Below are 13,168 nucleotides of genomic sequence, written 5' to 3' on the forward strand. Positions count from 1 at the left end.
CTCCTCGAGGCTGTAGATGCCCACAATAAAGGGACGGAGCTTACTGTCAGAGCTGTTTCAAGATCCTAGCTCACAGAGGATCACGCTAGCCAGCGGTCATTAAGTAAAAGTCTTTATTGAGTTACAGTTTCCATTCTCAAGCTGCTGCGTGCAACTCTACGTCTAATGGCTAGATCGGCGATGCTCCGTCTGAGTCTCCGCCCCTTGTGCACCAACTTAATATCCTAGCCCTGCTCCACCTTTTCCGCCTGACTGTTCTCCTCTGGGTCCCTCTGCCCCCCGGGGTCTCTTCCTTCCGGGATTCTTCTGAGGCCGACCCCCCGGAACTCCCTGTCTCCTTGCGCCGGGCTTTAGGACCTGGCTCCCTTTCCTGGCTGCCTACTGCGTCACTCTCCTGTGCATTTGAACTTGGCGCGCGCGCCCAACCTTCCACTTTCCGTCTGACCGTTTCTTCGCTCCCCGATGGAGGTGTGGCCACTCCTGACTCGTGCCCTCCCCCCTGTTGCGAGCTGCCAGCGCTTGATCTCTGGCGCTCTTCCTCTTCCCTGCTCTCTGGCTGTGACGCTGGTCCCGATTTCCAACTGCTCTCCTCTGAGTCCCCTCTGGCTCTATCTTCCTGGGGTGTCCCCCTAGGCTCCCCCCTTGCCCTGGCCACTGGTGCTCCTTTCTGTGAATCTTCTGATTCACTGGAAAGACTCGGAGATCTCGGGTCGTCGTCATCACTCATCTTTTCTTCTGCCTCCTCCCCCTCGCTCTCTGTTTCCTCCCTTGCCCTTGCCTCTGCTCCTGAACCCCTGACAAGTGCGTTTGGGAGAAGCTCACAAAAAAACTTCAGTAGTCCGCATTAATCTTGAGGCAAGATAAATTTTCTGTTGCAGGACACTGAAGAATCACACAATTGTTTATATTTGTCGTCTTCCTTTAGATAAGTGGACCAGCTAACCAGTGATAACAAGGCCCAAACATTATTATTTTTTTAAAAAAACCTCATTCCCCCGCCCCCTCTCTGTCACACACATAAACACAAACACACTCCTACCTATTTCTACTTTGCCAGAATGTTGCAAATGCCATTCTGCCTGCAGTCAATAGATGCAAAATTAGTACCTGACTTCTTTGACATAATACAGAGGTGGTTTTAGGGTGGCACAACCGATTTGGCCTCGCTGCTTGCCACACTGCAGGGGGAGTCACAACAGTGCTTAGAACAGAGCAAGGGGTGTTTTGTTTTGTTTTTGCTGAATTTTAGCATTGCAAAAAGTGCCACTGAAATCTGAGAGCCCAAAGTCGGCCACTGCATAATGGGTTTCATCCATCTCCTGTAGAAGTCAGTGGCAAAAATCCCACCAATTAAATAGAGATGGATTGTTCAGATCCCTGGCACAAGCAGACCTGCATTTTTTTCAGTGGAGGAACCCCATCCACATAAACAAAGCAACGCATATTTGGATCCTGCTCTTGTATTGGAATAATTAGGGGAATCACCTGGCATTGGGACAATACTTTGGAAATGGGGAAAGTCCTTTTCTCCATTAAAAAAAAATACTCTACCTAGATTCCACCCAAGTCACCTTCTTTGTTTTCTTCTTCTTGGGTTGATGAGATTATTATAATAAATATTCTCTGCTGCCTTTTCTGCTAGTACAGGAAATTGGTGTTGTTACATTCATGGGTAAGAAGAAATACACTCATTGCTTGGTTCTTCATACCTCAGGAAATAGTTGTAAGGAATGATTTAATGATTATACAGCAGGAGCAAATCTTTAATTTTAGCAGTAGCTAAAATTAACAGCTAAAGGAGACCTGCTAGTAGGATTCACATGATCAGAAGCCTCAAAGTGACTGCAGCAGCTAAATCTGTTTGTAGAGAGCTCTTTTCTAACATTTTCTCTGTGACGCTGCCTGCTGGAAGCACTCGTTAAAGAAATTGGATTTCTTGTTGAAACTGCACTGAAAAGGATATATCAAGAACTCTGGCCAAAAGTTTCAATATAAGGAATAATTCCTACTCAAGAGTTGAAATGAAAAACATGTATATTCTGCTAAGAATAACAGTTTGAAGCTAGTAGTAAATTTAAACACAACGTGTAAGTACGATAGTTTTAAAGTAATGGTAAGTTTGGATACAACGTTTAAGTACAGAAATAATGTAGTTTCAAATATGCAGTGATATAGTACAAAGGTAAATGAAATACCAGTGCACAACAATTGTTTTATACAAGTCTCAATAGCAGTCAAAAAGGGTCCACATTATATAAAATCAGAATAAAGAATAAAGGATCAAATAGGGCCAAAAAGGAGTATCCGGAGTGTGAATCAGATGTACGACTCAGTAGTGGTGACCAGGACAGGGCCCTGTTTCGGAGTACACGCCTTCTTCAGCTCGGTTTTTTGACGAAAAAAATCTGTCGGAAGTCTGTATCATTTAATTCTTTTATGTTTCTTTTTCAACATGCGTCTTAGATAATAGCATCCATGTTTTCTTGCGTTTCTCTGTGCGCACAGAGAAACGCAAGAAAACTTGGATGCTATTATCTAAGACGCATGTTGAAAAAGAAACATAAAAGAATTAAATGATACAGACTTCCGACAGATTTATAGTTGTCAAAAAACCGAGCTGAAGAAGGCGTGTACTCCGAAACAGGGCCCTGTCGTACATCTGATTCACACTCCGGATACTCCTTTTTGGCCCTATTTGATCCTTTATTCTTTATTCTTTATTCTGATTTTATATAATGTGGACCCTTTTTGACTGCTATTGAGACTTGTATAAAACAATTGTTGTGCACTGGTATTTCATGTACCTTTGTACTATATCACTGCATATCTGAAACTACATTATTTCTGTACTTAAACGTTGTATCCAAACTTACCATTACTTTAAAACTATCGTACTTACACGTTGTGTTTAAATTTACTACTAGCTTCAAACTGTTATTCTTAGCAGAATATACACGTTTTTCATTTCAACTCTTGAGTAGGAATTATTCCTTATATTGAAACTTTTGGCCAGAGTTCTTGATATATCCTTTTCAGTGCTGGAAGCACTCAGCAATCACAGAGAGTAAGAAGTTATCTTCTTGTTCCAAAACACCTACAAGATCTGAAAGGAGGCTTTCTATGAGGAATGTGCATGTCCCCAATGCAATTCAACACATGCTCCTGTGTTTTCGTATGACCCAGGCTTGACCTGGATTTCATCTATAAACCAATTGTTCAAGCAAACATCAGGCAGGAACAGAGAGGTTTGATACCATTTCAGGTAGACCTGTTGAGGGGAACCTGTGGTCCTCCGACCATATCTGAAGGGCCACAAGTTCCTTCACTGTGAGTTTGATCTACTCCTTGTTCATCAGCAGGGCTGGATTTAGGTTTGATGAGAGCCAATGTGGTGTAGTGGTTAAGAGTGGTAGATTCGTAATCTGGGGAACCGGGTTTGCGTCTCCGCTCTTCCACAGGCAGCTGCTGGGTGACCTTGGGCAAATCACACTTCTCTGAAGTCTCTCAGCCCCACTCACCTCACAGAGTGTTTGTTGTGGGGGAGGAAGGAAAAGGAGAATGTTAGCCGCTTTGAGACTCCTTCGGGTAGTGATAAAGCGGGATATAAAATCCAAACTTTTCTTCTCTAAGCTACTGAAGGTAATGCAGTCCTTTACATGTCCAGCTGTCCCTTGTCAACAACAAATTGTCACTGTTTTTTTGTGTTGAATATATGCTATATGCTAATTTATGGACCTAATAGGTATCTCAAGCCATTTGCTCATGTTGCCATGCAAGTAGTCCATGCAGAATGTAGGCACCCTATATATAGAAAGGAGCAAACCGGTGATATTTTAGGGAGCAGGCTAGCAGGCGGGGCCCATGACTTACATCATAGGAGCCTACACAACACAAAACACTGTTGCTGTATGTACATTTTATTTTATTTGTTTTTTATCTTATATTTTGGAAATGTACATTCAGGTTTTTCTTTCCTTTAAATTTTTTTGGGGGGCTCCCAAGAGAGTGGGGCCCTAAGCTATAGCTTGTTTAGCTTATACGTAAATTCGGCAATGTTCATCAGCTGAGCAACAAGATGTAAATGGTTCCTCGTTATCTTGAATAGATCCATCTTTCAGAGTAGACCTCCAGTTCTGAAATCTCCTTGCTGCTAGGTGGTCATTTCTCTGCCAATTCTATTTCATCCAGCAGACGCACATTCTCATTAGGACCTGGGGGTTGAAGGGGGGAGAGTCTAGATCCATGGCGTGAGGCAAGGGCTCATTTAGGGCTTCAGATGAGAAGTCTGAGAGACCAGGTGAGTCAGACTTTCTGCAGGGTCCCAAGGCTTTTGCTCCAATGAGGTTTCCCCAGGGTCCAGATCAAAATGACTTCTGACATCATCAGTGGCCAATGGGAGAAAATAAACGTGAAAGTTAGCAAGGCGACAGAAAGTAGCAATAATTGCAAAACTTTAATTTCATGTGACGTAGCCAGCCAGGCAAACTAAGAGTGACTAGGAAGAACCTTTGAAGGGCACAGTTGAAAAATCAGTGAAAGACTAAATTGCCATCTCTGAGGGCATTAAGCAATTTCTCCATATAGGCAAACAGTCAGAAGGCACAGTAACATTCCCAAGTGCCCATGATACATTTTTTTCTGGAGGAAAACCGAAATGTTAAAAGGCATGTCTATTGCACCAGAGTTGCTAATGAGGCAATTAGAGCTATTTGAAATTGACGAAGCATCAGTTCTCAAATGAATTCCATCTCATAATTCTGAGGGAAATTTTGAGGGGGGAAAGGCCTAGGAAAAAGCCTTTGGCAAAGATTTTTTATGATACTCTGAGGAAGTGGAGGAAGGCAGACCATAAGGGAGCATTAAATATGGTGGCAGCCGTCCACAGAGCAGGTTGTAGACCTCAAGATGACTTCATTGCTAATGCTTCTTCCAGTGCATTCTGAGAATGGTAGTTCTGAGCAGCTACAATAAGAGAGGGTTCTCATATTAATGGTAGTGTGGTTCCATTGTGCCTGGTTCCATATGTTTATGGATCCAGTGAGATTATTGAGAACAGACCAATGACAACATTGTTTCTCACTTAGTTACCTGAAGGAACATTTCCACCCCCATCGTTCTGCCCAGACACTGAGGTCCAGCACCGAGGGCCTTCTGGTGGTTCCCTCACTGCGAGAAGCCAAGTTACAGGGAACCAGGCAGAGGGCCTTCTCGGTAGTGGCACCCACCCTGTGGAATGCCCTCCCACCAGATGTAAAAGAGAACAACAACTACCAGACTTTTAGAAGACATCTGAAGGCAGCCCTGTTTAGGGAAGCTTTTAATGTTTGATGCATTACTGTATTTTAATATTTTGTTGGAAGCTGCCCAGAGTGTCTGGGGAAACCCAGCCAGATGGGTGGGGTATAAATAATAAATTGTTGTTGTTGTTGTTGTTACTCCACCCCAAAAGAGGAGGGTGTTGTGATGGGAAGCAATCATGACCCACACTGTTTTTCTAGTAGGATGGATTGAGATGATGGCACCTACCCCACTTTCAACCTGTTAGGGCAATGCAGTGAGAGATCCTATTTGTGCCACCTAAAACCCCTTTGGAGAATGCTGGGATATTGTTAGGAATTTAGGATGCTACCTAATTCTGAATCAGATCCTTGGCCCATCAAGCTCAGTACTGTCTACACAGGCTGGCAGTGGCTCTCCAGGATTTCAGGCAGAGGTAAATTCCAGGCCCACCTGGAGATGCTGGAGATTCAAATTGGGGCCTTCTACATGAAATTGCTTCAGGGATGGATCTCCGGCAGAGTGCTGACTCCCAAGGTGGCACAGGGTGAATTTGGCTGATTTGGGCCACGGGGCAGATGTAGGGGTCGGTGGTCACCCCTACTATAGTTCATATACCTACTACAAAATCCATTTAAAGTAAGAATCAAATAACCATAGGGCTGTAAAGATAATATGATCCACTTGGTGTTAGCAGCCCTTGCAGCTTTGGTGAATTCGATTGACTAATCACTTAAAGCTTCTGGAGTTCAAAGACTTTAGTCATGCAGGAACTTTTGACAGGAAGAGTAAAGCTAAGAGGAGAAAATAGCAAACACCTTGTCTCAACAAGTTGGAAGAGAACAACAAACAAAAATGGCTCCGCTTTTAGGGGTGGAGTTAACTAAGATAAAGAGGCAAGCAGGTGTTGGCTAGATTGCTATACAGACAGTGGTTTAAAGCAACATATGCATTAACTAGAAGCTTAAGAGAAGTAAATGCATTTGTTTTCCTCCAATAGTTGGTTCATCTGCCTCTGGCCCTGCTGTTCTGAAGCCCTTTCTTATTGATATTTGCAGTTATGGAATCTCATTGCAAAGCTCCACAAATACTGATATTTTGATATGAAGATTTGCCCAACCATATTGTGTTGTTTAGAACAATGTACATGCACATAGCAAAGCTCCACAAACCAAACAATTTTCATGTGATATTTGTTTACAAAACTGGAGTAGAAATTTTTTTTGTTTAGTCTGAAATTTAAAGCAAATTGTTAAAATTCACACCTCTCAGTCTAATATATGTTTTGGAGTGTCTCTATCCTTCAGATTTTGTCCTTTTCCATATTTTACAGTACAGTTCTTAATACAAATATGTATTTTATGGTAAACTCCGTTTAGAAGTACATTCATTGATATAAAATATGTGCTTAAATCTATATTTAAATATGAATTTTCTTGAGTGTTTTAAATAATAAAAAAGAGATTAATGCAGAATCTTAAGTCTGAACAAACACAGGGAAAGTGGAACTGGAATAGACTGATTCGTCCTCCCCTAGTGTTGAATTCATTTTCATGGATCACAATTTCCCAAACCTCCATCAACATAGAAGAGTGGACCATAGCTCAGTGGTTGAGCCTCAGCTTTGCATGCAAGAGATCCCAGTTTCAATCCCTGATGTCTCTTGGTAAAAGGTAAAGGGACCCCTGGCCCTTAGGTCCAGTTGCGGATGACTCTGGGGCTGCGGCGCTCATCTCACTTTACTGGCCGAGGGAGCCAGCGTACAGCTTCCGGGTCGTGTGGCCAGCATGACTAAGCCGCTTCTGGCAAACCAGAGCAGCACACGGAAATGCCATTTACCTTCCCACCTATTTATCTACTTGCACTTTTTGGTGTGCTTTCAAACTCCTAGGTTGGCAGGAGCTGGGACTGAGCAACGGGAGCTCACCCCATCGCGGGGATTTAAACCGCCGACCTTCTGATCGGCAAGTCCTAGGCTCTGTGGTTTAACCCACAGTGACACCTGTGTCCTGATGTCTCTTGGTAGGAGTGGGTAATCTCCCAGCCTGAAACCCTGGGAAGTCACTGCCAGTCACTGTAGACTATACGCATCAAGATGGACTAGTGGTCTGACTCAGTACAAGGCAGATTTCTATGTTCCTAACATCTGCTTCTGATTTTAACTCACGGCTTGCGCCTCCTTCACAGACATGAGATATGGGCTAGGAACTAGCAGCGAGCTAAAATCTGAATCAGCAGCTGATGGATGCAAAAGGGGCTGGGTGCAGTTTTATTGCTACCTTCCCAAGAAGGTGCTTGGAATTAGATGAATGGCAAAAATGTCATGAAGGAAAGATTGACTGCTAGGAATTTGCAATGCAACGATCCTGTCCTTATCTCCTGTGCTGGGAAAAAGATAAGTGGCATTTTAGAAAAATGGCATAAAAGTTCTCTCCCTAATGGAGCACATTATTTATTACTAATATTTATTTCTAGTTTAAATGTCTGCATGATTTGCAATCTGATGGCTGCGCCTGTAGTTAAACCTTTTGAGATGCAGTGCATTATGGCTCTGGTGACGGTGATCTGTGCATTATGTGTGCATATTGAAAACTCCCCCAATGCTTTCTAATGTATAAACCAATTCTCCCGGGGAAAGCAGTTGTTGCTGACCCTTCTGTCTTCTAAGTTGTGTTGTGTGTGATTTTGATTTGAGAGCATGGTCCTCCCCACACTTCTGCTTTTTTCCAGTTTTCCCCCTTTTCGTCTTGTTACAAAATTGTACACAAATAAATCACAAAACATGACATGACTAACAAAAAAAGGGTCACCGGGGGGGGGGGGATACGAAAAGTATTACCGTATTTTTTGCTCTATGAGACTCACCTTTTCCCTCCTAAAAAGTAAGGGGAAATTTGTGTGCATCTTATGGAGCGAATGCAGGCTGCGCAGCTATCCCAGAAGCCAGAACAGCAAGAGGGATTGCTGCTTTCACTGCGCAGTGATCCCTCTTGCTGTTCTGGCTTCTGAGATTCAGAATATTTTTTTTCTTGTTTTCCTCCTCCAAAAACTAGGTGCGTCTTGTGGTCTGGTGCGTATTATAGAGCGAAAAATCCGGTATTTTACAGTCTGTAATGATGAGATAATTACAGAAAAGCAGTTCTTCAGTAAGGCAACTTAGAAAACACAGAGTAATAGGTGAGAGCTAATAGACAGTGCCTGCTTATCTATGCCTTATTGCAATGCTTGTTGTAAGTATTTCTTGTCCATGTGTTGTTTCATTTGTATATTTAATAAAATCACACCATAAAGTGTACAAATTATCTTGGGTTTTTTCCTTCCCCCCTTGCCACCTTCAATTTTTATGACAGCTTCTCTCTTATTGACGGTGGTGATCACACACAGGCCCTGTAGGTTTCAAACCCCATCAGCATCTGAGCACAGGGGAGTCTTGTGGGCTTTGGGGGAAATCAGGGGGTTCCACTTTTGCAGAAAAATTAAACCAAGTCCCTATGCAGGCTGCGTAAAGCCTACATTGGGGGCCAGCAACTGGAGATTCTGGAGCTAAATCTAGCCCTACAAGTGTGTGCTGGGTGCACCGCTTAAGAGCAAGCCTACAGGCAGTCAATGCATACCCTCTCACATTTCTCTGATGAAAATAGAGTCACCCTATTCCATACCTTCCGATATTTCTCTGATGAAAATAGAGAAGTCCCCTCCAACATTTCTCTAGTGAAAATAGGGACATCCTATTCCATACCCTCCAGCATTTCTCCAGTGAAAATAGAGACGTCCCTTCCGACATTTCTCTGGTGAAAATAGGGACATCCTATTCCATGCCCTGGGACGCGGGTGGTGCTGTAAGTTAAAACCACAGAGCCTAGGGCTTGCCGATCAGAAGGTTGGCGGTTCGAATCCCCGCGACAGGGTGAGCTCCCATTGTTCGGTCCCTGCTCCTGCCAACCTAGTAGTTCGAAAGCATGTCAAAGTGCAAGTAGATAAATAGGTACCGCTCCGGTGGGAAGGTAAGCGGCGTTTCCGTGTGCTGCTCTGGTTCACCAGAAGCGGCTTAGTCATGCTGGCCACATGACCCAGAAGCTGTAAGCCGGCTCCCTCGGCCAATAAAGCGAGATGAGCGCCGCAACCCCAGAGTCGGCCACGACTGGACCTAATGATCAGGGGTCCCTTTATCTTTTATTCCATGCCCTCCAACATTTCTCCAGTGAATATAAAGACGTCCCTTCCAACATTTCTCGGATGAAAATAGAGACATCCTATTCCATACCCTCCAACATTTCTCCAGTGAAAATAGGAACGTGTGGAGGTAGAGGGATGAGAAAAGGAACAGAGCCTGAGATGTAGCAAATCAGAGGGTGGACCAAGGCGTGGGATGCATAAGGGAAAATAGCCATGACAATAATTTAAAAGCCCTGGCTCAAAATCAAGCAAAACACCGAACCTGAGATTAAAATACTGGTCAGGCCAAGCAAACTGGGCCCTGCAGGTGGCAACAATGTTTGTGGACATGCCTGATGAGAACTCTGGTGGACTCCCCAAGAGGGTAACAGGCGCCGCATCCACTGTCAGCTTACTCTGGTTTCGAGATTAAAGTTATAGGAGGCACAGTCACGGCTAGGAACACCAGGGAAACATCACAGAAAATAGTGAAGAGATGGGATTCTGGGAAGGGAGGGGACAGTTGAGGAGCAGAATAATATGGGGAAAGGTGTCAGACTGTCATGTTTGCCTCAGCAGAGCCTCGGAGTATTAACGGTTGTCACGGTAACAGTTGCGACAGGCCCAGGCACTTAACTTTTTCCCCCTTCTCCCCATTGATAATTACAAACGCGAACAAGCGCTGCCTTGCACTTTACACACCTGCCTGGCTTGTGAGTCTACCTTAATTGGATGTGCCAAGTTTGAGAGAGAGAAAAAACGTAATCTGCCCTTTCAAGGCGTGTGACAGGTAGATAAAGTGGTGTTTAGGCCATTTCCCTGACAGAATTGCCAAGGAAATATCTTCCCCTCACATTCGATAGCGGAATCTGGGGTTTATCCAAACTTTTAACGCAGCTAATTTTGCAAAGGTTTTGCAGGGTGTGGAAGCCAGACCTGTAGCAAGCTGAATGGAAGAATGACATCTTGCCGTCTTCTTCCCTGACCGAGAATGTGGGATCTCCCTGGGGAGTCCAACCATCAGTTTGAAACTTTGACTGGCTGGCAAAAAGAAAAAGCTGCGCGATCCTAGGTCAAACCATTGGTCCTTCCAGCCAAGCATTGTCTACTGCAGATATAAGAAATGTAGGCTCCACTAGCAAGGTGAACAGTAACTGCTTTTAATTTTTTTTAATTTCTGTTACACATCATTTAGTCTGGCGTCCATCTTGGAACCACTCCCAAGGCAAGTACAGTGGTACCTCAGGTTACAGATGCTTCAGGTTACATACGCTTCAGGTTACAGATTCCGCTAACCCAGAAATAGTACCTCGGGTTAAGAACTTTGCTTCAGGATGAGAACAGAAATTGCAGGGCGGCAGCGTGGCGGCAGTGAGAGGCCCCATTAGCTAAAGTGGTGCTTCAGGTTAAGAACAGTTTCAGGTTAAGAACAGACCTCCAGAACGAATTAAGTTCTTAACCTGAGGTACCACTGTAATAGGACCGCTCTAGTCTGCCTTGGTCAGACCACACTTGGAATACTGTGTCCAATTCTGGGCACCACAATTTATGAAGGATGTTGACAAGCTGGAATGTGAGCAGAGAAGGGCAACCAAGATGATCAAAGGTCTGAAAACCAAGCCTTATGAGGAATGGTTGAAGGAGCTGGGGGTGTCTAGCCTGGAAAACAGGAGACTGAGAGAAGATATGATAGCCATCTTCAAATATCTCAAGGGGTGTCACATGGAAGGGGGGGGGAGCTAGTTTTCCCCTGATCTGGAGGGTTGGACTCAAATCAATGGATTCAAGAAGAAAGGAGATTCCAGCTAATCATCAGGAAGAACTTTCTGACTTGACAGCGTAACAGTCTCCCTTGGGATGTAATGGATTTTCCTTCCTTGGAGGCAGAGGTTGGAAGGTGATCTGTCATGGATGCTTTAGCTGAGATTCCTGCATTGCAGGGGTTTAGTTGACCCTGGGTTCCAGTTCCAGTTCTACAGTTCTCTGATTCTAACATGGGTCTGAATGATGCTCGGTTCCAACCTTCTTCTCAAGAAAACGCTGCAGCCATTCGGCCACTAGGTGTCGACCACATACACACATATTTCAGCAGGGGCAGCCAATTGTGATGTTCTCCAGATGTTTTCAGCCACAACTCCCATCATCATCCTTGATCACTGGCCCTGCTGGCTGGAGCAGATGGCATGCTCTCAGCCCACCCAGAGCTAGTCCTTGTGCAGGTCTCAGGCTGAATGCTAATAAAACCTTTCTGTCCTGGCAGGTCAGATCCTTATCTCACTACTCCACCCCCACCATTCTACCCAGACACTGAGGTCCAGCTCCGAGGGCCTTCTGGCAGTTCCCTCATTGCGAGAAGCTAGGTTACAGGGAACCAGGCAGAGGGCCTTCTCGGTAGTGGTGCCCGCCCTGTGGAACGCCCTCCCACCAGATGTCAAAGAGAACAACAACTACCAGACTTTTAGAAGACATCTGAAGGCAGCCCTGTTTAGGGGATCTTTTAATGTTTGATCTATTACTGTATTTTTATATTTTGTTGAAAGCCACCCAGATGGGTGGGGTATAAATAATAAATAAATTATTATTATTATTATTATTATTATTATTATTATTATTATTATTATTATTATTATTCCCACCTCCCACACAGACTGACTTTGACAGGCGGGTGTGACAACCTGCTTGTCAACCATTTGGCACATAACCCAAACATCATGAACCTTCTGCTTGTTTCTTTCTCACAGAGAAGCTTCCAGAACTCTCTTGAATTAAGTAGAATAGGGAAGTTCTCTACACATCAGATAAATACTTTTTGTACTAAGAAATGCAAACTGGCAACTAATTCATCTCGTGGACATGCTTTTGGGTGTGGGAACATAAAAAGGGCCACACAGGTACCATTATGGATCTCCTGATATCTCACGTAGGTTGATCATCACCCAAGAGCCAATGACACTGGGATATTTGGATTTAGGAGAACTCAGTGAGGCTAAACAACCAGCAAACATTTGAAGGAGGGGGCTGCAATGTCATCTTCAAATGCAGTTAAGATTTCTTCCATCCAAGAATAGATATGTTGCAATCTATAAAGAATTTTAGGGGACACGGGTGGCGCTGTGGGTTAAACCACAGAGCCTAGGACTTGCTGATCAAAAGGTCGGTGGTTCGAATCCCCGTGACGGGGTGAGCTCCCGTTGCTCGGTCCCTGCTCTTGCCAACCTAGCAGTTCGAAAGCACGTCAAAGTGCAAGTAGATAAATAGGTACTGCTCCAGCGGGAAGGTAAACGGTGTTTCTGTGCACTGCTCTGGTTCCTCAGAAGTGGCTTAGTCATGCTGGCCACATGACCCAGAAGCTGTACGCCAGCTCCCTCGGCCACTAAAGCGAGATGAGTGCTGCAACCCCTGAGTCGGTCATGACTGGACCTAATTGTCAGGGGTCCCTTTACCTTTACCTTTATAAAGAATTTTAAAAGCCAAGCAGAAAAAAACTGAACTTCGTCTGTTATTTGGAAATTTTTAGAAAATGATGGCAACATAACATGTCTTTTCTCTCTTAAGATGACTATATCTAGCGGGGATTTTCCTTGATACTTTCAATATATATTGTATGATTCTAGTTGATTGATCAATCCATAAAATTAGCATATAAAATAGTATATAGATAAAAACAATCGTTCAGCAGCAGAAAAACAGAAGAAATTGAAATAAAATAAAATCTTCCAAGTTCCATTGTTTGTAA

The 13,168-nt window shown here is 44.0% G+C and overlaps 1 protein-coding gene across 9 annotated transcripts in view; it reads left to right on the plus strand.

The window, feature by feature from the left end:
• TENM4 (teneurin transmembrane protein 4) overlaps positions 1-13,168 on the plus strand; it is a 1,513,375-nt gene that overhangs the window by 456,078 nt on the left and 1,044,129 nt on the right. The window lies entirely within an intron of this gene.

The sequence above is a fragment of the Podarcis bocagei genome (genome assembly GCF_964188305.1).
Source record: "Podarcis bocagei genome assembly, chromosome: 6".
NCBI lineage: Eukaryota > Metazoa > Chordata > Lepidosauria > Squamata > Lacertidae > Podarcis > Podarcis bocagei.